The 5,812-nt window shown below is 40.9% G+C and overlaps 1 long non-coding RNA gene across 1 annotated transcript; it reads right to left on the reverse strand.

Moving 5' to 3' along the window:
• Nucleotides 1-349: 349 nt before the first annotated feature.
• LOC134911639 (uncharacterized) lies at nucleotides 350-1,721 on the reverse strand. Its single transcript, XR_010176730.1, has 2 exons — nucleotides 1,335-1,721; nucleotides 350-537 (listed from the first exon to the last, which is right to left on the reverse strand). It is a non-coding gene; the product is annotated as an uncharacterized LOC134911639 (long non-coding RNA).
• Between the last annotated feature and the right edge of the window lie 4,091 nt (nucleotides 1,722-5,812).

The following is a 5,812-nucleotide window of genomic DNA, read 5'->3' on the forward strand; positions in this document are numbered from 1 at the left end:
TCAATGGTCCTGACCAATTAAGTCTCCAAAGTAAACCAGAAGAACACTTTGTAGCTCTTATTGGCCAGAAACATTGTTGTTTAAATTTGTAAAATATAGATATTGTAATTTTTATTGTTATAATGCAAATGTTTGAAGTATTGTGTATATGTGTAGTGTGTGAATAAATGTCTTTTCATGTATTTAAAAACCATAACCTCCTAACGAGTTTTGTGTGTGTAGAATTTTGTGTTTTATATTTTTTTTTTTTAAGCTTAAGTAAGATGTGTGAACTGTTTAAGGTCACCAATTTCTGCAAGGCAATGTGCTGTTCCTTTATACTTATAGCATAAATAAGCACAACACCCACTTAACTTCAACAATTTTATTTTATTTTTTAGATTGTTTTTTTTTTTTTAAAGAAACTTTTAACAAAATTAAAATAAAAATATCACAGATTTTTTTCGATTGCCTCGATATCTGCTAACACTTCCCTTAAATGGGCTTTCAGCCGCCCTAAAAGTTCAGGCAAAGTGCTGGGATCTCCAACTGCAGAATCTGAAAAGAAGAGTCAAAGAAAACATTAATAACTTACTCACATTACCTATTATACAAGCAGGGCACAAAGCACACTTTAATGCAGGCCTGGCCAAACTGATGCCCTCCAGCTGTTGTGAAACTACATAGACCAGCATGCCTTGACACAGTTTTGGGGACAGAGAATGCAAAACGGTGTCAGGGCATGCTGGAATGTGTAGTTTCTCAGCAGCTGTATGTCCGCAGTTTGGAGAGGCCTGCTTTAATTCCTAAGTGACGACATCATGGCTGTTTTCAAGATAAATCAGTAGCAGAACAACACACAAGCCTGCTCAGCAATCTTTTTTTGTTTATTACAAGAAAGTGGACCACACCATGGGGTACATTTATTACTACTGGAGTTCTATTTAAGAAGGGACGTTGCCCATAGCAACCAATAAAAATAAAAATATTATCTTGTAAAAGTGGACTTACAAATTTAAACTATAATCTTATTGGTTGCTATGGGCAACGTCCCATGTTAAAGAGAACTCCACTTAAGTAGAAATGTTACCATCAAAACTGAGCACAGATAAACCATGTTGTGCTGGCAACCCTGTTGAACTAATGAGTGTCGACCTAGAGTGGACACACAAAACATTGCACACATAACACTACATATAATGACACTCTTTAAAAATTCAATGCAACATGTACACCATGAATAATAACTCTTTTTTTTTCCCTTGGTAGCGTATTCCCAACAGTACAACAGGGCATGTTTTGAGATTGTAAGTCTAAGTAGGTAATCATTATTGTAAAAATGTAAAAACACTTACTTTCCTCCACAACATTGTCACTTAGCCCATCTGGGGCTTCTTCAGCCCATTCGCTGGGTGGTGATGCCAGCTGGATGGGGGAAGGCGGCTGGATGGGGGAAGGAGGAGGGATTGGGGAAGGAGGAGGGATGGGGGAAGGAGGCTGGATGGGGGAAGGAGGAGGGATTGGGGATGTTATTTCAGAGAGTGGGTCTGATTGAGAGGGCGAGGGGGGCGGAGAGAATGTTAGGCCAATAGAGGGTGAGGGGGGCTGAGAAGGTGATTTGGAAGTTGAAGGAGAAGGGGTATGGGAAGGAGGAGAAGGGGTCACAGAAAGAGAAGGAGAGGTGGGGTGAGAAGGGGAGTGGAAAGTGGAGTGGGCCTGGGAAGCTGAGGGTGACTGGGAAGCTGAGGGTGACTGGGAAGCTGAGGGGGATTGGGAAGCTGAGGGGGACTGGGAAGCTGAGGGGGACTGGGAAGCTGAGGGGGACTGGGAAGCTGAGGGGGACTGGGAAGCTGAGGGGGACTGGGAAGGGGAGGGGGAGTGAGAAGGGGAGGGGGACTGGGAAGTGGAGGGGGAGTGAGAAGGGGAAGGGGGCTGAGATGGTGCCTCATGCGTTGCTTGCCGTTGTGGTCGTCCTATAATGATATTTGTGTTAAAATTTAATTTGCATGTTAAATTACATACTAAACAATTGTAAATTTCACTGTTCTGTTCCATGTAAAAGACACAGTGGGTTTTTTTAAACAAAAAAAAAAAAAAAATGTTGCCCACAGCAAACTAAATGAGTCCAAACAATTATTTGGATGCTCATTCCTTAATCTATTCCATTGAGTCATATTGATTGGTCTAGGCAACATCACCAGATCACTATTCAAGCCACCTTATTATATAGACAGCACTGATCAAGTTTTTTGGTACAGTTTCCTGCCTGGTTTTTTTTTCCAGGAAAACATGCACTTGTTTGGTGACATTTTGCTACAGTCAGTACTGTTTGCCCTAACCACACACACTGTCCTATTGTAAAAAAATGTTCACTCAGTGTTGCAATTAGCCTACCACTTAGTGTAAATTTGCACAATTTATGCAATTAATCTTATGTAATGTAACTTACTGCGTGCATGCATTGCGCGGATTTGCTGCCGGATCTCCGCCAACAGCTCTGGAGTCCTCCTGCGGAGATCACTCCATCTCCTCTCCAACTGTATTATTGTCCGCCTGCTGCGGACGCGAGAACGCAGCAGGCGGTGGACCTCCGCGTAGGCCTCGCGCTTAACCCGATTTGGGATGAAGCGCCCAACGCGGCCTACGCGGCGGTCCATCACCGCAACCAGGACGCGGAGCTCCCGCCTGGTGAAAGGTGCCGCACGCATCATGGCAATGGCGTTTTCCTTATTTGGGCATATATTTATAGTGTCTGCTAGCATGTGATTGGTCCAAAATCTATGCTGTAATTTCTAATAACTTTATTGATCTTTGCAATGCTGGGAAGAGCAGAGTGTTAATTAGCACGAGCGGAAATACGCATTCGCAGAAGGAATTTAAAAAAAATTAAAACATAAAACAAAACAAACAGACACAGACACACACACAGTTTTGGGTAAATTCAGATACATATCTGTGTACTCACCACAGTTTGTGTGATCATTTAGCTGGACAGTCACAAAGTGGACAACATTAAGTTTCATTTGTTTGTGTGTTTGTTGAAATAAACAGGATTTTAGGATAGAAAACAAATAAGGACACTATTTAGCAACATCACAGTATTGTTTTTGCAAATAACACATTGTAAGCTTAACGTGTTAACGGATTTAGTGGCAAATAAATATTACATATTCCAAAGCCAAAAAAAAATTACCCAATGGCCTTACAATAGCAAACAAAAGGACAAAATTAATCAAAATACAAAAGCATACTGTGGTTTTATTTTGATTAAAAAAGAGAAACTTAAAAGACTATACCTGAAATATTCCGCAACAATGCTTGCCCTGACTTGGCTCCTCCTCCGTGTAACACTCCCCCCACCGAAGTGTCGGACAACCCCTGGCTCCTCATCAGGCAATTCCTCTGTCTGAGGAAGCTCTACGCTACTCCTTACCGCGATGTTGTGTAGTATAGCGCACAGGACCACTAGTTTACTTGCCATCTCCGGCGAATACATGATGTCGCCACCAGTGCGGTGGAGCACACGAAACCGCCCTTTAAGGACCCCAATTGTGCGCTCCACCAGCTGCCTAGTGGCAGTAAGCGCGGAGTTAAATGCCGTCTGTGGTCCTGGCCTGGGATTACGGTAAGGAGTCATGAGCCAGGGGGTGCAAGGATATCCACGGTCTCCTGTTTGATGATAAACCAAAATTAGAAATAGTCTATTTTTTTAAAAAATAAAAAATTTTACACAAAATTGTGCAACAACTCACCCAATAACCACATGTCTGCTCGTTGACTTGATCTTAATCTGTGCCATATCCCTGATTGTCTAATGACATACGCATCATGGGAACTTCCAGTAAACTTTGCATTCAGGGAAAGGATCTGGAGGGATGGCCCACAAACAACCATTACATTCAGAGAATGAAACAGTTTCCTGTTTCTATAAATTTCTTCATTATGTTTTGGTGGCTGAATAGCTACATGTGTGCCATCCACAACCCCAATAACATGTGGGAAGCGACTACCACCTTCCTCAAATTGCCGCTTCACCACATCTAGGGCACCAACATCCAAAGGCATAGCAATAAATTGCTTCACACGCTTTAGGAAAGCCTGGCAGACACGCCGCAGGACCTTACTGAACTGGCCCTGCGACATGCCAACCAGGTCTCCTACCACATGCTGATAAGAGCCTGTAGCCAAAAAATGTAACACAGCAAGGAATTGTGTCAATGGTGGTATTGCTGTAGGATACCGAATTTCAGACTCCAGATCACTCTCTATTATGGAGAGAGTGTCTAGGATTAGATGTGGTGGCAGCCTGTATCTACGTACAACCACATCATCTGGCATCCCAAAAAGTAGGACACGGGGTCGGAAAATTGGTGGCCTAGCACGCCTCCGTTGCCTTGGTTGATGAGGAGCCGGTTGTGGTTGTGGGGCTGGCGGTTGGGGTGGGAGTGCTGGCGTGGGTTGGGGAGGTAGGGCTTCGGCAGCAATAAATATTGACATCACACACTTTAAAAAATAAAACAAAAAAAGGTTGAATAAGACAAAAACAAAGTCCAAAAAATATACAACCAAAATTTTTTTAAAAAAAGGGGGTGTCAACTTACTGCAGGAGCGTAAGACATTTTTTCTGAGTTCAATTCAGGAACAAAAGGAATATTATCACAAAAAAGATAAACAAAATTATTTTTTGGATGAAAGCTACATATGTTAAATTGTAAATGTTAAAAATAGTATTTAAAAAAAAAAACACTGCATCAAACACATCACAAACACCTACTAAAAAATAATGACTAATTGGTTTAAAAAATTACAATAAAACAAACAAAAAGTTAGCCCTTTAGTAGCTAGTCCAGCCAAGAACAACACTACTTTGCTGATCAATCCTGGTAAAAAACATAGCATTTATTAACAAGATGGAAAACAAACATTATCAAAACACTTTGAACAAACACAAACAGGCACCAACACAGGCCAAGGGAACTTACCTGATCCAAAATAAAGAAAGGACCAATTTGTGTTATATAGCACACAAATTTGAAATAATAGACTCGGGTTACGTCACCCAAAACAATTCTCCTACAAGAGAACAAAAATGACAGTCAAAAACAACATACAGACCATTAACACAAACAGGCACCAACACAGGCCAAGGGAACTTACCTGATCCAAAATAAAGAAAGGACCAATTTGTGTTATATAGCACACAAATTTGAAATAATAGACTCGGGTTACGTCACCCAAAACAATTCTCCTACAAGAGAACAAAAATGACAGTCAAAAACAACATACAGACCATTAACACAAACAGGCACCAACACAGGCCAAGGGAACTTACCTGATCCAAAATAAAGAAAGGACCAATTTGTGTTATATAGCACACAAATTTGAAATAATAGACTCGGGTTACGTCACCCAAAACAATTCTCCTACAAGAGACCAAAAATGACAGTAAAAGCAATGAAGCACAGGTTTATTTGCACAAATGGACTAGCAAAATATATATGTGTAAAAAAGACTAACAAACAATCAACATAAAATAAAAACTTAAAAAACAAACAAAAAAACAACAAGACGAATTCCAGAATACTCACAAACGTAAATTCGCTGACAAAATGCTACACTGTCTATATTCTAAACGCAAACGAAAGGACAAATGTATGCTTGACAATTACTCACTTGGAAAAATCCTATAGCACCTTCACGCACAAGCCAACAAACTCAACAGTGCAAGAAACTCCAAACTACCTACACTCACAGCGTGCAAAGTAGGCCCTTAAATAAGCAGTGCAATCAGTAACCAGATTAACATTGTACACCTGTGTGAATTAACGCGACG

Source organism: Pseudophryne corroboree, chromosome 4, assembly GCF_028390025.1.
Source record: "Pseudophryne corroboree isolate aPseCor3 chromosome 4, aPseCor3.hap2, whole genome shotgun sequence".
Classification (NCBI taxonomy): Eukaryota; Metazoa; Chordata; class Amphibia; order Anura; family Myobatrachidae; genus Pseudophryne; species Pseudophryne corroboree.